Source organism: Carettochelys insculpta, chromosome 2 (genome assembly GCF_033958435.1).
Source record: "Carettochelys insculpta isolate YL-2023 chromosome 2, ASM3395843v1, whole genome shotgun sequence".
Classification (NCBI taxonomy): domain Eukaryota; kingdom Metazoa; phylum Chordata; order Testudines; family Carettochelyidae; genus Carettochelys; species Carettochelys insculpta.
In genome coordinates, this window is record NC_134138.1 from 264,345,799 (window position 1) to 264,369,720 (window position 23,922).

At 44.7% G+C, this 23,922-nt stretch overlaps 1 protein-coding gene across 2 annotated transcripts in view; it reads right to left on the bottom strand.

Annotated features, from left to right (window-relative positions):
- The window catches only part of DPP6 (dipeptidyl peptidase like 6), a 612,774-nt gene that overhangs the window by 400,414 nt on the left and 188,438 nt on the right, over positions 1 to 23,922 (bottom strand). The window lies entirely within an intron of this gene.

The window sequence follows — 23,922 nt, forward strand, 5'->3', positions numbered from 1 at the left end:
CCCACATCCTCCGGCAGTTGAACAGGCTTTCTAACCATCTCAAGCTCCAAAGCACCTTGTGGACTGGCTTCAATCACCCATTCCACTCCTCCCATTTGTCTCCTCCCTGCCACAATTCACACTGGGAGCCTGTTCTCTCAGATTTCCTACACTGCTGTTCCTCACTCAAATTCCACTTTAAAACTGCCCCTTTTTTTAATTTAGCCTACTGCATTTTCAAAACAACTCCTCACACGATGTGGTTCAAATAAAACACCAAAGAGTAATATTTAGCACAGTGGGTTTTTTGCTATTATATAAGATACAAAGAATATGAATACAAAGTATTTTTTGTCATTTAAATTATTTTACATTTGCTACCTTGCTTTGAATTTAGTCTAAAGTGACCATGATTCATGGCTACTTAACATATTGCAGAGATCACAGAAGGAACCACATTAAAAACCTTAATTCACTGCTTGACTGCAGCAGTGCATGACATTTCTCCAGTGTATCACAGTTGGGTCCAGGCTCTTAAATGCTCTACAGGAGAACAAAAGGAGACAGTTAATTCCCTTTCTTTGATAAATAGGTTTTGTTGTGGAGTTTAAAGCCATGTTGTGCAAACCCTAGTTCACTGGCTAGCTGCAGAATTGAGTGCCCCTGATTTCTGACAAACTCACAGCATCCTATTACAAAAAAGACAGCTGGGGGGAAGCTGCAACACATGCTACTAACAAACTGTTCTTTAGCAGTGAAGAACTATCCCAAATGAGCATGGAACTGGATAATCAGGGAGAGTGCTCAGAGCACCTGAGAGATGTGCACATCCTACAGGCAATCTCTGCTTAGGCATCCCATGGAATCTGGACCAGTTGTCCTTGTAATCTGAGTGCTTGGGCAGCTGCCCAGGAGAGATTCAAGTGCTGCCCGGACGATGAGCACAGTGTTCACAACTACTTACAGTTGTCAGCATGGGTTTCTACTGGTGGTGTGCATCTGCACATGCCTTGGTGCACATAAGAAATTTTACTCTGCACATGTATGCAAAAATGAGAGGGAACCTTGGTCACTATGACAACTTAACACTTCAGTGGAATCCCCAAAGAAGGGAAGAACCCTCAGAGTGGCAGTAGAGATATGACAACTGTGGGGTGGGTAGGAGGTGGGTGACCCTATGGAAGATGACACAGGGGTGAGTCAAGACCAAAGTATTTTCAATGCTTTGGGCCAGAGACCATTAGTTACCACATATTGGTACGATGTGTAACAGTGGGGTTCAGAGCTGGTTGAGGCCTCTGGGGTCTACTGCAATATAGTGTACATGTTAAATACAGGTTGAATGTCTCTAATCCAGAACTCTCATCTGGCAAACTCCATAATCCAGCATGATTTTAGTTAGCCAGATGACCACTTATCATGGATATGGCCAAGTTTCTCGTGGTCCCATAAAGTTTGTTTACAGCCACCAGTCCTGTCTGTCACGGTTCTGTGCTGTTATTTAGCTGTAACGTACCCCTAAATGTCTTCTAAGAGCCCAGTAAGCAGAAACTTGGTAACGGCTTGGTAACGTGCTAGATAATATGACCTCCCATGGTCCAGCAAATTCTCTCGTCCAATGCAGTTGTGTCCCCAAAGTGCTGGATTAGGGACATTCAACCTGTACTTATAACTGCAAATGGTTATGGGTCACTATTCCTTCCCATATCTGTCCTCCACCACCTTTTGGGCTTGTTCTCCAAACAGTGATTTAGCAGCTTGAAAAAGCTGCCATAGTTTGATACAATTTCATGTGCTCAAGTACAATGTCAGGAGCCCCATTACAGGAGTTTAATTTCTTGTGAAATAGATCAGATACCATTAATGGAATGAAACATAAATGTTCACTGTGACTTCCTGGAGAAAATCACTTCTGGATCTACAGTATGATACATGGTTTATAGAAAAGTTATAAAATGAGAAAATTGTTCTCACATCAGCAGCTCTCTCTTTTAAAAAATTAAATGTGACTTTAATTTTTAATGTCCCGCATTTTTCACTTGAAAAAAAATTCCAGCTTTGTTTTCACTCTCAGTGCCAGCTGCAGTCTTGCTCTTTTCCTGCTCTTGAATGTCAGCCTCCAGAGAAGGACACTTCTCTCTGCTTTCTGCAGAACTACAGGAAGCAGACCCAAGGCAGTTCATGTAGTTGGCTAGAAAGACTGGTATGCACATGTGGGGATTCACCTTTGGGAAAGGACAGCTTCCACCTCCAGCCAAGCCTCCATAGGAGCACAGCTATCCCAAGCTGCTAAGATGGTATGCTGAGCTAGGTCGTTTCCTGGGTGCCCTAGGAAATCCATCTAACCCACTCCACAACAGTTCTATCCCTCTGTGAGGGCGGAGTAGCAGAGAGGCAGTTTTTGTCACTGTGTTCCTCAGTTCTGTTCCAGGTGGATTTTGTGGGCCCCTCTACTCCCACCCCAAGACCCTACAGTCATGATTCTAACAGCACAAGCAGGAAGAATCTGGCAAGTGAATCAGGACTTTCTTGCTGTAAGAAACATTTTGGCCTTGACCCCCGCTTCCTGGAACTTTTGTAGTCCCATACGATACACCAGTACGAAAGTCAGGGGCCCGATAGAAAGGACAGGCTATTCTTCCAATCTCCATTGTTGGCCTTTTCACAGCACTCCAGCAATGTAAAGCTCCCTAATGCCCTTTGGGGATATTGTATACTGCCTGAATGGCATGAGGAGGCTTTTGGGCAACAGGGACTGAGGTTTACCACCTCCCCTGCAGTGTAGGGTTGTAGGACATATTGTATAGCCCAGCAAATGCAGCACACATCAATGAGGACGTGTGGGAATACTGATGAGGTTTGCAGAGCTGGGAGGAATTTAAAGTAACATCACACAGATCAATGAATTTTCATATTTTCCAATTTGGGCATATTGAAGTGTGCCAACTCAATCTCCCAACACTGCGAAAGACATATGAAGAGCTTGGTAACCATTCTGACCGGCCTGAACAGCACTGGAAAGGAGGTGGCAGCTCAGAACAACTGGCATTGGCTAGACATGTATGTAACTTTCAAAAGGGCCTCAAGAGAGTATGGAGATAGACAACCCTTGCGACAGCTGCAAAACAGGCCTACCTAGATCTCTCTCCAAACAGTCATCCTCGCATATAGGAGGTGGGGCCATGACACCTGCCAAGAAATGCTAGAGTCACTCACATTATGCCTGGTGCCCCTTGGTGATCTCCCAGCAAGCTTGCAGAACTATAGGCAACTTTTAGCACACTCTAGAAGGCATTAGTAATGTACCTCTTAGATACCACACCACAGGCTCTGACTGTGAAGTCCAATGTGCCATGGCAGGGTGGGAGCATTAAATATTAATCTTTCCAACCTTCCACTCCTCACTGTTCTTAGATTAGGTTTCCTAAATTAACTATCCCCCACAATTTCAAACTCCAATCATTTGAAATTAGAATTACTTATTTGAAAATAAATTTTAAAAAATTATTAACTTAATGACTGTTAGAGCTATTCTATTGATTTGACTTCATTTCATTTCCTTCTGGGAACATATTTCAATTAAAAGCAGCCTTCCTGTTTCTTGTCTTTTTTTCTAACATTGGTTAGCACATGTGACAACATATTAGGTATAAAGAACCATCATTAACTCAAGCTTGTCTAGGCAACGTCTGTGTGTCAGAGCAATATCCATCTACTAAAGTCAATGGCAAAACTCTCGTTAACCACAGTGGAAGCAGGATCAGATTCTTAATCAATGTTGCATGTTGAAGTATGAAGCTTATCCAGCAATCTTTTAAATTACAGAAGTGTTTTTCAGAAGAGAAGCCCTGTTCCCTCATTCTCTCTCTCTACTCCTGTCATGCAGGACTTTGAAAATGTCTAAAGATCTCCTAGCATTATGCCATGTACCAAATTTTGATGAAAACTGATCCTTGTTTTCTGCACAAGTGCAGAGCTAAGCACATTCCCGTGCCTATGACATCACAAAATGTCACATAACAATGGCAGAAAATAAGACTAAGCCATATATAAAATGCACAGTCTGCTGCAAAATAACAAGAAGTCCTGTGGCACCTTGTAGACTAACGGATATATTGGAGCATGAACTTTCATTGGCAAAGACCCACTTTGTCAGATTCATTGGAGAGGAAATTCCAGAGGCAGGTATAAATATGCAGGCACATGAAAAGAAGGAAGTACCAAAGAAGAGGAAGGCAAGAGTTAATGAGGGCAATTCAGTCAGGAAGGATGTGGCCCACTTCCAGCAGATGATGAGAAGGTGTGAACACCAAGGGAGGAGAAACTGCTTTTGTAGTTGTCCCACCACTCCCTGTCTTTGACACCATCAATTTAGGATTGAAGGAATTTGCAAATGAAATGTAGCTCTGCAGTTTCTCTTTGGAGCCTGTTTTTGAAGGTTTTTTAGTTGCAGAATAGCTTCTTTTAAATCTGCTACTGACTGTCCAGGAAATTGAAGTGTTCTTTGTATGCTACCCTTCCTGATAGCTGATTTGTGTCCATTTATTCTTTTATGTAGAATCTGTCTAATTTGGCCAAATATATAAGGCAGAAGGGCATTGATGGCATATGATGGCATATATTAGATTAGTAGATGTGCAGACAGATGAGTCCATGATGGTGTGGCTGATGTGACTAAGTCCTGTGATGGTGTCCCTCGAATTTAGTGCATCTAATGAAGTGGGTCTTTGCCCCTAAAAGCTTAAGCTCTGGTATATCTGTTATTCTATAAGGTCCCAACGGACTTTTGTTTTTGTTTTTGTTTTTTGGCTTGGTTTGGGTTTTTTTTGAAAATACAGACTAACATGGCTATCCCTCGGATTGAGTCTGCTGCATGCAACCCCCTTTTTTTTTTTTCCAAGCTCCCATTAAAGACACTGGGCCACATCCTCAGCAGATGCACATCAATGTAGTTCCACTCACTTCATTGGAGTTATGCACATTTCCACTACCCAAGGATCTTCTTATTTCTTCATATTCACATGCTTAAATCTTTAACAAGAAAAAGAAGCTTTCAGACCTTCTTCCCATGTCCCACCAGCAACTCCCATCAACACAGACAAAGTTTTGGTATTCTTTCTGAGCCTGAAAAAGAGGCAATGGAGATCTTCCCACTAACTTCCATGGGCTTTGGATGAGGCTCTATGCCAATGTGAGTCATTAATCTCAAACACCCTCTAACCATTGTGAGGAGGGGATATTTGGGGAGAATCATTATTGTGGCAAAGGTTTCTCACCATAAATTTAAACAACAACAACAACAACAACAAAAAACACTTCCATCTAACTCCACCTTGATAAAGTCATCCCAAACAGTGGGTTTTAGACAGCAACACAAAACACTGGATAGCATCTGTACTCTACTGAGGAAGTTTGATGTTTTAAGTTGGTAAAATATACAATAAGCAAAGATGAAAGTCTATTGTCCATTGTCCTGGAGAATCTAAGCAAAATAAAGATTAATTTGGTGACCAACCAAAAAAAGTTGAAATAAACATTTTTAATTAACGAAGGGGGGATGGTCATTCTTCAGGCTGCTGAAATTCTGCGTGACCACTGCCTGGCAGACTCAAATTGAGACTTCTGGAGCTTATTTTCTGAGCGTCTACAGTTTGAGCTAAAATTCAGTTCTCAGTAAAGTCTCTAGAGGAGTCTCATTCTTTCTCTGTAAGTGACCTAGGTGCCACTATAGCTTCAATTTTATATTTTCAATCCTGAGCAATTATTTATTTCATGTTTCAAGAGCAATCATACCTTCATCTCAATACAATCTCATATTCCTTGCGGGCAAACAGTTCACTCTAATGATTTTGATACAAATATAAAATCTTTGCTTGTATTTTTACATTCAAATTTTTTTTGCCCCTTCCTGCAATGTCATTTCTCCATTTTCTGTTTAGCTTAGTATTAGAGGAATAGAGAATATACTTCTGCCAACAGTGCAGCTTGAATGCTTTTGGATCAGGAAGCTGTCACAATGAAGAAATCAGCAAAGAAACAATCAAAATCTTACATGACAGGAGCAGCTGCTTCCATAGAACATTCAACCCTTTACAGAGTCAGAGTAACACTTTCACCTCTAATTTTATCCCAGGCAAAATCTGCAGCTTGATCAGTTTCAAGTAAGAGAAGAAAAGCAATTTTTAACAGCCACAAACCAATATTGAGTGGAAAACATTTGGAGAAGTGTGTACTTCTTTACAATTATGAACTACTTCCATAAGTCAGATAGGGCCCAGGTCCTCATCTGGTGTAAATGAGTGCAACTGAATGGAAGTTAATGGAGCTGTTTCTTTTTACAGTAACTTAGGATCTCACCCAAGCTGTCATTTTTTACAGTGGGGAAAAAGCAGAAATTTTTATAGCAGCTGACAAACATATGCACTGATTCCGAGGTTAATTTGAGATCTACGTACATGCCTGATATTTCTATTTCATGCTCACACCAGGTCTATGCTGGGGTAATGCACGCCTTTAGAACTATTAAGTGTACCATATGGATTGACTTGCTACTTAGTTCCATAACTGATTGAAAACAATCAAGCACCTCTGCATCATGCGAAAGGGCAGACACACATGCTGTGCACTAAAAATGGGGAAAGGTCACAAAGGGACACGTCAATAACAAAACAGCATTAGGAAGGTAACAATGCTTTTTTTTTTTTTTTTAAAAAAAATCAGGTCTCCCTTATAAAAGGCAACCAACTTACACTTTCTAAACTCCAGAGTCTGACTATTATAAACACTTTTACTAAGTGTGGGGAGAATAATCCCCATAGCAGTCTTTGATGACAAGAAACCGTTTTCATTTTCCATCCTCCCGCAAATACAGCTTTGTTCCTTTTTATCTGCAGCGAGCACTAACAATGGGTAGGTCCCAAAAACAAGCAATGAGAAAAGAAAAGAGAGTGTGAGCTTTAGAAGATGGTTTTAGTTGAAGTCAGTCTCTGCTGTCAGGAGCAAAGTTGTTTACTTTACATTTAAACAAAACAAGATGATAAAGTAAAAACTGATGAGTAAAATGTTACACAGAACATAATAAATACCAGATTATGCTACCTTTGGTGGCAGGACACAAAAGAGATTTCAATCTCACCCTCCCCCACCTGTTTAGAATATAACACCAGGGAAAATGCATGGTGCTCTCAATATACCGAGCCAAGAAGGAACTATTTTAAGAATTAATTTGTGTTCCCAGAGAGCTATTTAAATTATCCTCTTATGCTCTCCTAACCAATGATTAAAGATGTGAACTTCCCATCTTTAAAGGAGAGAATGAAAATACAGGAATTGAAGGACTGGAGCAGGTAGATTCATCTTTATATCCCAGTAGAATCTGACAGTGTGTGCAGGGAAGCAGGATTGGGGAGAGAATGGAACTGCTGCTATGCTGCCACATAGAGAATCTCTGAAATCTTTGCCATCCTCAGCTGTATCTCAGCCTAACTTGCCCTTATGTCACCACTTCTTAGCTTAAATATCACTTAGGGCTAATGATGTGGCTCCTGCTTTTCTGTCTAAGAAAGTTTCTCCCTTGCCTACCAGCACAGAATAAAGATGAGCAGATGCATATTCAAAAGCACACGATAGAAAACAGCACAGAAAGGAAGTTAAGATTTTTACTGTTTGCTCATACATAAAAACACACACACCTGCAAAGAGAAACATATAGATAGAGCGAATCAAATTCCAATGTTGTGTATGCAACTGCTATTGCTAGTTAAGTCAATGGGATTTGTGCCTAATCTATACTATAGCTACATTTGGTAAATACATACTGAATATGTAGACACACACATGACATTGCAACAACTTAAACCTACTTTTTGCAATTTTGTGCCCAAGTACAAAGTAGTTGTAAAAAGCCTTGGAAGTTCCACATGCAAAGGTGGGATTATTGCAAGGGGACTCTGTCTCAGTCCACTGTATTAACCCCCCACCCATATACACACAGACAGCACACTGATGAAGTTACAGAGCAAAATGCTTGTCCCCTACACATTATTGATTACTGGGTGCAATCTGTTAAACATATAAAAAACAAACATGAACAAATAAACCACACACCTGCTTCATAGCACTTTTCTCCCTCAACTGACTGGTGACTCAGGTGGCAATTTTAGTAACAGCCACCAAAGACAACAACAAAACAAAAATCATACAGGAAATTGATAGCTATATAATGCAAATATCTAGTTTCAGTTCAGGAAAATAAACAGCATTACCTGTTCTTGTTGTTGGGCTTGTTTTCCTGATGCATTTTGCTCCTTGGCTGTAGTCATGCTCACCTATTTATGCCCACTGCAGAGGGTTTTACAGATTGTGTGTTTTCAGCGACATGCACAAAAGCTAAGGAATAAGGATGTGTAACTAGTCCATCACTTAATCACTAGCTGAGAGAGAGAAAAATCTCCCCACCAAACCCTACAAAAATAAAATAAAAATGTAACAAAAAATCTCACACTCTCTCCCCCCCTATGTCTCTAAAATAAAATCGGGAAAAGAAGGATGCTGTGGGGGTTTCTTCAATTAGCAACAGCCTCTGCAATCGTCACAGAAACAATAACTGCTTGGCAACCAGCAACCGGCAGCTCAGAGCTGGAAGACAGCTATGTGGTCCTCGCTCCCCCACCTCCACACACAGTCAGCCTTGAAGCTGCGCATGCACCAGCCGGTGTTGTAGCAGAATGTGTCTCCCTCTCAGAACGCAGCTCAGCAGCCACTTGAATTCCCAGTGGTTGGGATAAAGGCTCTCGGGGTGTAAACGTTCAGGGGATAACAGGGCACCCTACATATATTCCCCCCCCGCCCCTTGTTTACCTCTGTTCACGGAAGGCAGATTTTGGTGAAGATGACCTACCCCCAGAAAAACAGCTTCCCCCCATATTTGCCCCCATGGAAGTGCCCATCCCCCACCTGTTTGCACCCCCTGTCTATAAGAGAAATATAGTCCAATGCTTACAATGCCCTGCACAGATATTGAACCCCCACCTCTAATAAAGGAGGGAAAGAATATAGAACATCTTTTAGGAACATATTCCAACATAATTACAAGTGCATCAGCAGCTGCTGTGCATTCTGCTCTTTGCTTCACCAGCCAGAGAGCAGCACTTTGAAAGGGTAGAGCATACGTCTCTGCTCTCTCCCACACCCAGGCACCTGCTCTCTGTACCCATAGTCGTGAGAGGGATACTTCCAGTATTGTTGGTTATTGTTGTCGTCTCACACTAATATTCAGCTATCTCTGTAGGTCAGATTAGACGTAGCACTCACTCTGGGCCAGCTTTCTGAGGATTCCTGGGGCATAAAGTGGACCCCTGAGCTCCAGGGAACTAGCCCTCAGCAGGGACCATTTCTGAGGAGAAGGGGGAATACCATTGCTTTCTATATCCAGCAAGACAATTTTTGAATGGCCAGTTTGGGGGGACAGGCAGTTGGGCATAATTCAGAGCAGCTCTGAGGATGCTCTAAATTATGTGGGGGCAGAGATCCAGTTTCCAATCATCTCCAATATTGGAGAAGCATGAAGGTGTCATAAAGATACTTCTGTCACCATTCTTCTGCCAGCTGAGCCATTGCCCTGGATTGGAGTCTACACTAGTGCTCAGAATTTGATTACACATTATTCTAGCATGTTGGAAACGTTACCTGCTCCTCCTCAGGAATCTGCAGATTGCTGACCAAGAAAGTAGAATATCAGAATATTCCTAAGGTAAGCCAGTGCCCAATGTCCAATTTTTATTTCAGGAATTAATTGCTTGGGATCTAATTCACCATGGGCACAACTCAACTAAGTTGATAAAGGTGGGCCCTCTTAGACCCATGGTGAACTTGATCCTAAATGCACAGAAGGGGCAAAATTAGGCTGATTTTTGTCCCAAGTGTCTTTCTGCTAATTTACCAAAGACCATCTAAGCATTCCTGCATTATCACTAGCAAACTGAACTTAAGAATAACTCAGATGTGAAATAGGTGTGAAACACAGGAGAGGAAACAGGATATCATTGCCTGCCTTAGTTCACCTGAGCATGGGTAGTGGTGAATCCTAAAATCAAACTGAAAACCCTAACAAAAGGTTCACCTTTACTTTCTAACAGAACTGGGCCGAACGTGGACCAAGGGTGATCAGGAATCTCATGTGATTTAAGGACTCTTCACAATCTGTTCCCTAAATCCACTGCACATTTCACACTGATAATTATCTTCAGTGGCAGCATTCACACCTTGCCAGAATAGGACAACTGGGATTCTATTCTCACACTTCTCAGTAGCCATATGTGCACTATAGATCATGCTTAGCATTTCTGATCTTGTGCTATGTGATAAAGTGACACATAATCTTTTCATCACATTCCCATCACCAATTTCAGTTTTATGGTCCCAACAGAAGAGGTTTTGGTTTGGGGGAAGGGGTTTGGACTTGAGATTTTTTTACTTTTTTGCCATCTACCCAATTAGAATTATGCTTCCGATCTTGTGAACTTTCAGTGATTTTGTGTTTCATACTTGACCTTGGCGATTCCTTCAGATATGGGTAGTGTTTGAATCATATTTACTTCTGATTTTCCCTTTTTTGGAGTACTTAAAAGATATTTTGCTTGTAGTTTTCTTTGCAGTTTGTGCCAAGAAAAAAAAAGCTATTGCGAAACCAGTTACTTTTATTGCCCACGACACCACAACCTTTTATGCGGAAGTGTGTTGTGATGTAGCTGCCTCTATATTTACTGCAAACATATATAGTTTGTAATGTTTGTCTCTCCTTGTATTTTGCCTCTATCACTTTACATGCAGTTTTCAATTTCTATATCCTTCCACTGTTAATATTTTAAATTTAAGCACAGTTTTCACTAGCTTTGCAGATGTCGACCCTTATTTGCAACGTTAATTTCTTCCACTCAGCTTGACCTCAGATAACAAAGTGTTCATTGGTGCTCATTGTCCTATTTAGTGTCCATATTCACATTTAGCTTTGTTATCTAGAGCTCTAACTTCATGTTATGTAAACAAGGAAAAATGGTTTTAAGTTGCAGTGGGGGAGGTCAAGGTTGGATAGTACGAAAAGCTATTTCATTAACAAAGTGGTGAAGCTCTGGAATGGGTTACACAGGAAGGTGATAGAATCTCCATCCCTAGAGATCTTTAAGTTCTGGCTTGACAAAGCCCTGATTGTGATGATGTAGTTGGGACTGGTCCTGCTTTCAGCAGGGGGTTGGATTCTATGCCCTTGTGAGGCATCTCCCAACCTTATGATTTTATAATGCTATGTTTCTAATTGGAACTGCACTTCTTCCACTCTCACCTCTAAGTGCCTCTCCTCTACTTGCACTGCGCTGATGAGATATTAATCATCTGGGCACACAGGAAGGAGGCCCATGAAAAACTCCACAGGGATTGCAACAATTTCCACCCAATGATAAACCTCAGCCTGACAAGTCCATGTAAGAGATCCATTTCCTGGACATTATAGTGCAAATAATCGATGGTCATATGACCACCACCCTATACTGAAAACCTGCTGACTGCTATGCTTTCTTACATGCCTCAAGTTTTCATTCAGAATACATCACATGAGCCACTGTCTACAGTCAAGACCTCAGATTCAAGCACATTTGCTCCAATCCCTCACAGACAAACACCTACAGGATATTGATCAAGCATGCCTAAAACTACAGTACTCATCTGGGTAAGTAAAGAAACAGATTGACAAAGCCAGGCGGGTACCAGAAGTGACCTACTACAGGCCAGACCCAACAAAGAAAGCAGAGCACCACTGGCCATTACCTAGAGCTCTCAGCTAAAACCTCTCTGGCACATCATCAAGGATCTAGAACCTATTCTAGATGACAATCCCTTTCTCTCACAGACCTTGGGAGGCAGGCCAGTCTATACTTACAGACAGCCCACGCCCCCGACCAGAAATACATACTCAACACCAACCACACACCCCACCACAGAAACATTAATCCAGGACCCAATCCCTGCAACAAACCCCTTTGCCAATGGTTTCCACAGATGTACCCTGGTGACACCATCACATGATCTAACCACATCAGCCACACCATCAAGGGCTTGTTTACCTGCACATCTATGAATGTGATATGGGCAATCATGTGCCAGCATTGCCCCTCTGTGATGCACATTAGACAAAGTGGACTCTATCTACACTAACAGTATAAATGGAAAGTAACCAGACATGAAGAATGGAGGGGTACAAAAACCAGTGGGAGAACATGTTAAACTCCTTGGTCATCCTCAAACAAAAAAAGTTCTAAAACAACCTGCTATGTGAAACTGCTGAACTGGAATTTGCATGAAAATTTGATCCCGTCAGAATGGTTCTGAATAGGAACTGGAATGGCTCTCTCAATAAAATAAGTAATTTTTCATGCTTTCACTTTCTTAGCCACATCCACCTGGAAGGAATTAGCTGTGATATACTCCCATCTCTGTACCACTATCATCTGTTTGTTTTACTTTGACTTCATGCATCTGACGAGGTGAGTTGCAATTCACTAAAGTTTAAGCCATAATAAAATTGTTCGCTGGTCAGGTGCTGCTGGACTCTGTTTTTGCTGAAGCAGAGTAACATGGCTACCTCCGAAACCTGAAGACAGAACCAGCAAGAAACAAAGTGTGGCTGTGGCCACATTTGTAGCTCATTTCAAAATTAAAAGGCGTTCATTTTGAAATCGTTATTCCACTCCAGTTTTGGGAATAACGCCTCATTTCGATGTTAATTTCAAAATTAAATGTGTGTAACCGCTCCCTGGCTGCCATTTTGAAATGAAAAGTCCTCCACAGAGCCAGCCCCTCCCACCAGCAGCCAGAGCTCTATGGATGTCAGCTGCGGGTGCCTTAGAGCTGCAGGGACACAGAAACCCTGTGCAGGAAGCTGAGAGTGTGTTGGCAGCCACAGGAGCACGAGGTGGCCAGACGACACTCCCTAGCACCCCCAGAAAGCGACACCCCACTGTGGCCGGACCGATGGGCAGGAGCCAAGACCCACAGTATCCTCATTGAGCTAAGGGGTCCAGGTGGCAGGGCTCCCAGGGCTCTGGGCAGCCCCCAAAGAGGATGGGGGGGTCCTCTGGCTGGAAGCTGAAGTCTGGGACCTGCTGGCTGTCTGGGGGAAGGAGGACATCCTGCCCAGGATGGAGGGCCAGAAAAGAAACGCGGACACCTTTGCCCGCCTCACCAGCAACCTCCCCGCAAGGGGCCACCCCCTCCGGACCCCTGACCAGATCCGCTCCAAAGTGAAGGAGCTGTGGCAGGGCTATGCCCGAGAAAGGGACTCAGCCAGACAGTCAGGGGTGGTGCCAGCCACCTGCCCCTACTTCAGGGAGCTCCACCAGCTGCTGGGACCCAGGGAGGCTGCACCATTGGAAGAGACCCTGGACACGGCAGAGCCGGAGGGGCAGGGAGAGGAGCCTCAGCCAGGACCCTTGATACCCCCCGCCCCCCACTGCAGACCCTGAAGTACCTGCTGGCACAAGGGACAGCGACAGCGGGAGCAAGGGACCACTGTGCGTGGCCGAGCCCTCCGAGGGCCCTAGCCAGGCTACCTCCACCCGGGCCTCCACCGAACCACCCGAGGAACCCTCAGGTAGGACTGGGCGTGGGGTGCACTAGTTGTGTGGGGGAGGGGGCAGTCCCTGACGCAGCCAGTACAGGCCTGGGCACACTGCCACGGGCCAGGGACCTGGGGATGGCTGTCATCACTGCTGGGTGGGGCCCCCCAGGGGCCATGGGCTGCCATGAGGGTCACAAGCCTGGGAGGGCTGGGGCAGCAACTCTAATGGCCCCGTGTTGACAGAAGACAGGCCACCCCAGAGCCCCTCGCCACAAGCAGGGTGGGATGACAGTGGGGACAAGGCTGCTGGCCCACGGTACCCGGGCTCATGACTGACGGAGCACCACCCTCTCACCTTATGTCTTCACAGCCTCAGCATCTGCCAGCCACCCCAGCCCCCGGACATGCCCAGGAGCCCCACAGCAGCAGAGGAGGGTGAAGGGGCAACACCTCCGCAGACCAGGTGCCATGGTGCAGGGAACCACTGCTACAGCTGGGCAGATGATCTGGCAGCAGCCCACACGGCTGCATGGCAGGAGCAGAACCACTTGCTTTGGGAATGGCTCTTCATGGAGCGGGCAGCCTGGGACCAGATGACCGGGTATCTCAACACCCTGACCCAGGCTGTCGCCCACCGCCTAGCCCAGCCGACCACTCCATGGATGGCCTTTCCCACAGTACTCCCCTCTGCCTCAGCCCCCTCTTCCTCCCCGGTACCCTCCTCCTCCCCGCCACCTCCCTCTGCCCCAGCCTCCCACTCTTCCCTGCAACCCTGACCCCAGCCTCTCCCTCTTCCCCACCACCCCCATCTTCCTCAGCTCCTTCCTGTTCCCCAGCACCCCCCTGTGCCCCTTCTGCCCCTCCCAGCCCTTGCAGCTCTGCTCCCAGCCAACATGACCCTGGCCGAGTGGTGGGAGCTGGCGCACTGGCTGGGTCCAGGCGAGCCCTGCCCGTCTGTGGCTCCCCCACCTCTTCCCCATGAGTCCGAGCCCCTAGATACCCCAGTCCAGCCCTACCTTCCTGTTCCACCTGCCCCATCCCAGCCCCGCCATGGTCCCTGGACTTGGGGCAGTCGCGGCTCCAGGGGCCATCGTGGCTCCCAACCAGCCACTCCGACAGAGGATTGAGGCCCCCCACCTCCCCATGTATATATTTCACCCCCATCCCCCATGTATATAGTTCACCCCCGTCCTCCATGTAAATAGTTCCCCCGCCCCATAAATAGTCACGCGTTCTTTCTGTTCCAAACATAGCACTTCAATTTATTTCATGGTGTACGTGTCCTGCCTCAGGTGGGGATGGCAAGGGCAGTGCTGGTGAGGCAGGTGTGAGAACCGGGGAGGGGGTTGCATAGAGTGAGCGGGGCCAGGTCATGGGGGCCCCCGGGCAAAGGTCTCCCGGAGGGCCTCCCGCACACGCCCCCCGTTCCAGTTCACCTGGCATCACGGGACCACACCTGGCTGCTCATAGTGCGGCACAGCCTCAGCTGCCCAGTGTGCCACAAAGAGCTCCTGCTTGCTCCATGATGGTGGCCCAAGTCATCCAGAAGTTGCGGACCCACTGGTCGTTGTCCCACACTCCTAGGACGATGTCGTCCCACCATTCCCCACTGGTGGGGTACCGCCAGAGGCAACGGCGGGGCTGGAACAGGGGGTGCTCCGGATGCAGCATGGGGTGAGCCTGCAGGAAATTAGCCATGTGTCAGGCAGCACGTAGCCTTATATGGCATGCTGGCAGGATGGCCATCAGCCTGGCCACAGTGTCCAAGATGTCCCTGTCAGTGAAGTGCTGCGGGTCCATGGCAGGCAGTGGTGTGGCGGCTAACCAAGGCTCTGCCAAGTGCTGTGCTAGAGGTCGTGTGCTGCAAGCAGCCAGGGTCCTCAGCATGTGCACGGGGGATGTGTTTGGGAGGAGCCCTTTAAGGGGTTGGCTCGCCCGTGCTCCAGGAAGGGCTTGTCAGCCATTTGACCCTCCCCTCACCATTTTCTGCCCTGTTATTTTGAAATGAAGGTGTGGCAGTGTAGCCGCTCCATTTCGACATGACTGGGAGTCATTTCGATGTTGCAGATCGCAACAGCAATCTGCATTTCGTGTGTAGTCGCTTCCATGCCACTTATTTCAAAATGGCTTATTTTGAAATAACAGATAGGGATAAGCCATTTTGAAATCACTCTAGTGTGGCCATAGCCTGTGAGTGGTCGAGTTCAGAGAGAGACGGAAAGAGGAGTCTGTCAAATGAGCTAGCCAGTGGAGTTTCTATTTGGTGCATGTGTTAATGCTATGAATGTGGAAGGAGATTGATTAAACTTGGATGAAAACAGACCCACAGGAGGCAGCGGGGGGGGTGGGGGGAAGCATTCAATATGCAGTGCTGCTGCTTTCCAGCGAGGAGACGGGAGCAGGACACAAGGTTGGCAGCTCTTCAGGCAGCAGCAGTGAGCTGCTGTGAGTGTCCATTGGCTCAGCTCAGTAGCTGTTATCTGTTCAGCCCCAATGTGTTCTGTGCCCCTCAGCTCAGCCACAGCGGCCTCCTGGAGGGAAGTTCCGCTCATCCTCCAGGACTGCCAAAGCAGGGCTGCAACCACCTCTCTCCTCCCTGCTCACAGCTCTCCAGCAGAAGGGAAAGCTTAACAGCACTAAGTAACAGGTACACTTGGCTGCATTGCCAGGAGCAGAAAAACAGGTCAGCTGAATTAGCAAGACCACTGCTATACCCAAATATGCCCTCCCCATCAGAACGTGCCTCAGCTTCTGGCCATGTAACAGACAGTTTCCCCATGCATGCGCATAAAGCATGTTTGGAGAAGTCTGCACACACACAGTAGCATAAAGGGCACATTTGGCCATGACACAGCACTCTGCAGCTTTCTTTTGCTTGCTAGTGGGTGGACGCTAGACAACGCATCACTGTGTCCAGATATGCAGATCTGAAGAAGAAGGTCTGTCCCACGAAAGCTCATCACCAAATACATCACTTTGTTAGTCTTTAAAGTGCTACATTTCTGCTGCTTTGTGTCCAGATTTATACAGCAGGGTTCCTTATTGATGAAAAACAAAGGACTACCAGAATGTAGGGAATCAAATACCAGAACTCCGGGATGTGATTATATAATTAGAGCTTCATACCTCTTTAAATAAAGACCATCCGTAAAATGATTTCTCTCTGGGGAGCTAGAGGAGTTTGGCTGTTTATCCTTTTAGATTATTATTTGCTCTATGGCAGGGGTCAGCAGCCTTTCCAAGACAGAGTGCTAACATTTGACTTTCTGACCTCTAGGTATGGTCCGAATGTCAGGGATACTTTCTAACGTCATTATTAGTCCTACTTACAGCAGCTTCATTAACAAATAAATAAAGTCGCAGAGCTTTACTTTTTAGGTTGGGACTGGTAGCATTAGTGGACTTTTTGTTAATCCACAGGCAGCATGCCTTTGAGCAAGCTCCAGGCTGTATGGGGGAGGAGGGGAGAGGCTGATTTCCTGCCTCACGTGCTGATGAAAATAACTCGTGCCACATTTGTGGTTTTTTGGTCAAAAAGTGCAGTTTGATCCTGAGCTCTCCCCTAGAATGTGCTGACCTCGCTGAAAGTGATACCCCAGTAGTGGCCATAGTCACAATGGAGAACGTGAAACACTTAACAATGAGCTTAGTGGCCACACATCCCTACTCCCAAGATGGGCAGCAGACATCCTTATACTCATTACTATCCTCCCCAACTTCCATGCTACTTGCTGCCTATATATCTTACTAATGGTGTAAGAGCTAACAAACACAGAACTGTGTGCACAAAGGAACACCTGTCTCCTAAGAACAACTGATCATTTTTAAAAAAACCTGCTGTATCACAAAAGATTTGTTTGAAAAGGAAAAAAAAAAAACCACCATCCTCCAGTGATATGAACCAACAAGACTTAACTTTCCATAGCCTTGTGCTTGGTATTCATCTTCTGCTGTCTCTGTAAGGCCCTGATCATGAAACAATACCCTTGCAGAAGCCTATGTATCATATGTAACGCTGACAGACCCAGGTTGCTGGCACCAAGAATAGAACCTGCAAGCATAGGGTCCAAAGCCCTGCACTCTACCACACAAGCTAAAGGCCAGCTGGTTCTCAGTGGAGGCTGTAGAGTAGAGACTTCACTCACCCCAGATGAGGTCCCAGTACCTCTGGGTACTACACATGGACTCCCACCAGTTTCAGTAGGGCTCTGTACAGGCGCAAAGCTCGCCCGGGTAGATGGCTCTCCAAAGACAGGAGCTAAAGCATGTTAGAGATATTAACCATTTAAGGACGGAATTACAGATAAAATACAACAGCTTCCATTATCCATGAGCTTGCTCATGAACTGCCTTAGGAAGAAGGCTTCTTAATGTACTATTTTCTGTCAATAGCTTCAGCTAGTTTATTCATTGGATGTCAGTTAATTGGGTACTTAGATAAGTATCTGTTGCTATAGAAGCCACACAAACTTTTATTAATTTGAAAGCACATTCCTATCTGTTGAATGAATGACACTAAGAGAACTGACCCTACTCACTGCCTGGTGGGTGAGGCAAAAAGCAATCCTGGGCCTGTAGAGCGGCATGACTGGGCTCCTATTGTTAACAAAATTTTGAAGTTGCCCTAAGCTGTGCTCCCAGAATTGAGAGGGTAGGTGACATAACACCGCTATCACAGGTTTGCTTGCTGAATAACAAAGCAAAGATTACTTGCTGTCCACCCATTGCTTCTGGTTACTGGACAGAATTCAGAACAGGCGGTAGTCCCTGGTAAGTAAAGGAAACAATGCTGGGACTCAAGCTATGAGAAAGCCTGCTTGTTTGTCTATGGCTTGTATCACTGTTGTGTAATAAATTATCCTATCTAAAAGGGACTGTGAATTCATATATCATGATAGGCATCTCTCACCCTCACCGTTTGGATAATGTCTGCAGCATGGCTGGTGTGAGACTCTGTCTCCTTGTAAAGATTAAGCAGATATGCAAATATGAAGGATTCACCATTTTACGGATTATGATTTACAAAAAAGACTTCTCATAATTATAAAGTGGTATTGTTCCTTGAATGACTGAATACTTTTCACTACCTCAGTACAGCCCAAAAGTTACATGCCTCCGATCATCACAATCACTTGGCATTTTATGACAGCTACTTACAATATGAATTTTACTACAGGTTCAGCCTCTCTCTTCCACCACCCTCAGAACCGAACCAATGCCAAACGAGAAAATTTCTTACTGAGCACTTAAAAGAAATTTAGGGATAAATTATAGCTAAGTAATCAGCACAGAACACTGACAGCCAGGTGTAAAGTAACAAATGCCTAGTTCTAGCCATTTATCTGTACGGCAGAAAGTTCTGAGGTCCTAGCCTCAGTTCCAGATGTGAAATAGGGTTCTCTTGGCCTTGCTTGCCCATCAGCTCTCACCAGTCTGATAAATTAGTCTTCACTGAGGAAAGAAAGCTTCCCTGTTTATTTCCAGATAGGTTCTGAGCAGATTACTTGTTGCTTGACTGAGGTTTTTTTTCTGGTTGGGAGATTTATTTACCAACAATTTTTAATTTGTTATTCAAATGTGAGATCATAAAGTGACCACTTCAGTATTCCAAGTACAGACTGCACAGAAAGCAAACTCTCCACTAACGAAAGGAAGAGAGAGATAAAAAAACCCACTCACTCAAAACAGACGATCCACTGCTCTGAAGCAGCTGTAAACACAGTGCACTTTTTGTATAAAAAAAAAAAGAAAAAAGAAAAAGAAAAAAAGAAAAAAAAAAAGGAGCACGTACTCTCCACCACTCCCCCAGTCCCAGGGCTGGGGCTGCAGAGGTACCAGTACTCAGTATCAGCAAGTACTGGAATGAAAAAAAACCACTGTGTAAACATATTAGTCATGACTCTGTGGTCCTTTCTAATGCCTGGATAAGGGGAGAGCTTCATCTTCATTTTATCTACAACAGTACAGATTTATAGGCTGAGTACATTATCTGCATGTAAGATGATGAGTGGTTTTAATGTAAATGTTATGAAAGATCTTATGTAAGCACATGCATTGCCTCAGAGATCCTTACACGTAAAAGACACAGATGGAGTGAGTGGCTATTTAAGCATTTGATTTATGAAGTGTGCTCTCCATTGCTGTGAGTGCTGCTTTTATTTATTTGTACATTGGCCTACTTGACTTCGCAATAAGATTGGAATGGTTTCAGTGGGGGAACCTGTGCAATGCAAATAGGTAATTAAAGACAAACTGCAGGTCTAAGAGACAACCCCACCCTAAAAGGGACATATTTACCCACAGTTCACACAGCTCATCCTGTGAAGTCACACAAGGAGAAGATGTGAGCTAGGTCAGATATGATCCTGACCCAAACATGCCAAACGCCTTCAACATCTATGGAAGGCAGTGGGAGCTGAGGGCACTGGATAAGATGGAGAGCTGCAGAGATTATACCTCCTTGCCAAAGACTTCCCTGAAATCCAGAGTCCAGAAGCATCATTGCCAGTAGCCTCGTTAAAGGAACTACTTGGCTATTTGAATACTGTCAGTCTAAATGCCCACTGGCATTTAACTGCAAGTGACATTCTCCTGCACTTCCTGCCCCGAGCTGTCATTGTGGACTGTAATGGCTGTAGTCATGTGGAGATCCCATAGGACTGAAAGGTGTTCTGTGTAAACCATATGTAATGATGTCTACACCATTCCTCTGATCCCAAGGCAGTTTATTTCTCGAAATGCAGCATTTTCAAGAGTACAAACAAGCAAAGCACTGAAGTAGACACACATGCTCTCTGTTCACAGGCACCCAAAAGCTTACATTGCTTCCCCCTGCTGTGCTTGTCCTCTCCCTCCCAAAACAGTGGGACTGGGAGGAGCAACTATAGAAATATCATCTGTTTAAAAGCAATGCCTGCTGGCATGCAAAGAGGGTGGGACAGAATAAAATTTTAGGCAATTTCACTTCAGTTGCTCTGCGCAAGAATGAAACAAAGGAGCACAGAAGGAGAAAGCACTAAAAACAGTATATAACTGAGCAAGCAATACACACGGCTATTGCACTCAAACGTCTGACCTATATTTTTTTAGAATAGCTCTTAAAAGCATCTGATGATCGTATTATGCTCACCGTGTTTTTAATGGCCTCTAGTGGAAATGCAAATTATAGAAGAAGAAAGACTGGTTGGACAATTCTCCCCAGAATCCTTAGCAGGAAGCTGCTATGTCTGTGTTTGAAGAGTGGGGAGAAAACATGAAAGATGTTGGATTGGCACTGGCAAAGCCTCACGATTTCACTCACTTCTTACAAAGAAGTTAATAAGTTGCTTTCCCAAATTTTTTAAAAGGGCCTAGTCACTGCTGGGATCCCGACAGGAAACCAAATCCAGTGCCCTGGAACCAGCTGGTGCCACGTAGAAAGTGGCTGCTTTGCCACATGCCAGGTAATTTCTGAATACACTGACCAATACACATAGCTGCACGAAGTAGTGTAAAATGAGGCAAATCCCACAGTACTTATTAGATCTCTTCTGGCCCACCAGTGGAGGGTAGGAGGGTAAGCATGGTCAATTGTCCACTGGACCGGCTGATTTAAAAGCAGCAGCAGCCAGGAGCACTGGGCTCTCGTTGATCACCCAGGAAGGCCTCAGGGCTACTAGGCATGTGCAGGGTGGTCCTGGCAGTGGCAAAGGCAGCCAGACAGGCATGTGGAAGCCCTGCATGTACTGGAAGAGCATGCACAGCAGTACAGCCAGTGCAGGTGCTGGAGCACCCAAAGGTCAGTTGGATCTCACCCACACAGTCAAAGATTATGTGCACAGCGCGTTTCCCTGATTGTTCTGCTCTGAGGCCTGGAATTGCTGTTGGTGGGCCTGGTTTTATCTTACTCACTCTTAATTTAGATGAGCTCATGCTGGGCTAAACCAGGGGTGAAATATTCGACCCCTGGGCAGAGGGCCAGCAGGAGCCCTATGCACAACTTAAAGCTAATTTTGCGGAAGTAAGTGGGGTGTAGGCAGCTATAAATCCCCCCCATCAAGTGACTTCCACCTCCAGTAAAGTACTCAACATTTAAAACTTCCATTGGCATCAGTGGGCATTGAATGTGCTCAGCAGTGCAACATCAGGAAATCATCACATAGCGTTGCTTAAAATGACATGGCTCTATCTGGTGCAGGCCCTGGCCTATGGGTGTTTGCCTGTTTATAGATCTCACAGTATGATCCAGGATGTTTGTGCTCATATGGATAAAACTCAGTGCAGCATTTCTGAAATGCTGAGCATGAGAGTGTCTGTTATGGCATATTTAATAGGACCTTCTTTCATAAAACTCTGAATTGACAACTAGTACAGATCCATGCTATAATACAAACAAGTTTGTGCTCAGTAAAAGCTCTCTGACCGCACTGTTGTGCTGTATGTTCTGCTATAACGTAACAGCAGCAAAGAAGAAAGAATGGTACAATCACTGCTTCCAAGCCATTTATGATGAAATAAAAGGAGCACCTCTCTGAAATGCACCTAATGCAGAACACTTTTTATTTTCCTTTAGTTGATCAAAAAAGCAGGAGGGCAAAAGTTTCAGTTGCTTTGGGAAATGACGGGAAGTTCTACCTTATCCCAACCTGTCTCATATGTAACAGACACACAGGCAAGAACGGGCAAAGTCCTGACAAAGGAGCATACAAGAGGAAGCCAAGAAAATACAAAATTCCAGCTTTCCTAAAAGCAACTAGAAAAGCGATACTCAAATTTCAGTGGTTCGGAGTTGAATTAGCAATGAATATTACCTAAAATATCCCCAAAGTGTGAATTCATGGTTTTAAGTAATTGGAGATACACATCTCCTAGAACTGGAAGGGACCTCAGGAAGTCGTCTAGTCTAGTCCCTTCCCTGCAGGGCCAACCACCATCCCTGACATCTATTTGCCCCAGCTGCTGAACGGTCTCCTCAAGGACTGAGTTCATAACCCTGGGTTTAACAGGCCAATGCTCAAACCACTGAGCTACCCTTCTCCCTCAAATACTGTACCCATTTCCATGGTAGGCAAGAGTCAAACCTGTGAACTTCAGAGTCATAGTCAGACATGGGATCAATTGCACCACCAGCTCACATAATATCAGCATTTTTTTTTCTTCCAGCAAAATCACTGACTAAGTATTCTACAATTGGCTAATAACGTAGTAATAGCATCCTTTTCATATCATGTTCTGCAAAAAGCCTCAGTCTGAGTATCAGTGAGCTAGAACATGCTAAAAGGCCTCCAGCAAAATCACAGGGACAAATGCACAAAGTGTTGTTATATAACAGTATGTCCACATGAGGCAAACATGCACAAAAGTTTGGCTTCTAGGGCTACACTGATGCCACTCACTAGCAGAGCTTGTGGAACTATGGAAGGACAGATGGAAGGGAGGAGGAATATACAACTGTAGACCTGCTGTTAAGTACAAGAGTCAATACCAGAACCGTATTTGAATCACCATGGGCTCAAATTAGTCTGCTTTGTACACATACCATTTTGGAAGGTCCAAGATTTATGCTCAGCTCTTGTCGTGTGTTAGTGGAAATACCTGCAGTTTTAATAGCAGTGTGTTAGGAAAACTTGTAAGGATTTGCCTTTCTTTACACACTGATGCTAGCAAAACAAGTTTCACATTGCAATGTGCACACTGCATTGTGCTGCAAAACAGATGCCACTGAGATACTTCAGGAACAAGAATTAACATGCCACCAATACCTTTATTGACTTATTCCAGATGTTATACAGAAATGGTCTTCTGGTCATATTTTTAAAGACACACAGACGATATTGTTTAGACAGGGAAAGTAAGTCAGGGTTTTATTAGCAAAGAAAGGAAAGTGTTGAAAACAGGTTTAGTGTCAAGTACCAGGGAATCATGCAGAATGTCCAAATTACACCCTGGGTATTTGTCTTGTGTTATGACCCTTCCTAAACTTGGAAACATGTTCTATTTATACAAAGGCAAGATCACTGAAGTCAACTGGAAAACTCCCACTGACTTCAGTGGAGCAGAATAAGGTCTTTAATTACTGCTTAAAAGCTAAATCAACAGACAAGTTTTCTAGATATGGCTCTATTTTAAACAAGGTCCTCCCCCCCAACCCTTATACGTCACAGACAGAAGTTGTGTATGTTTGCCGTTTGGAGGGAGCTGTTTAACACAAGCCTCTGACTGGTCTCTTGCAATCCTATTGGGATACATTTTCTTTCAATGTGATTTCATATAGGATGGTATCAGATGTGGAATTACACAGCTCAGTGTTTCAGATGGCTGTGATTTGTGGTTAAGGTATGTTAACATGAGTTGCG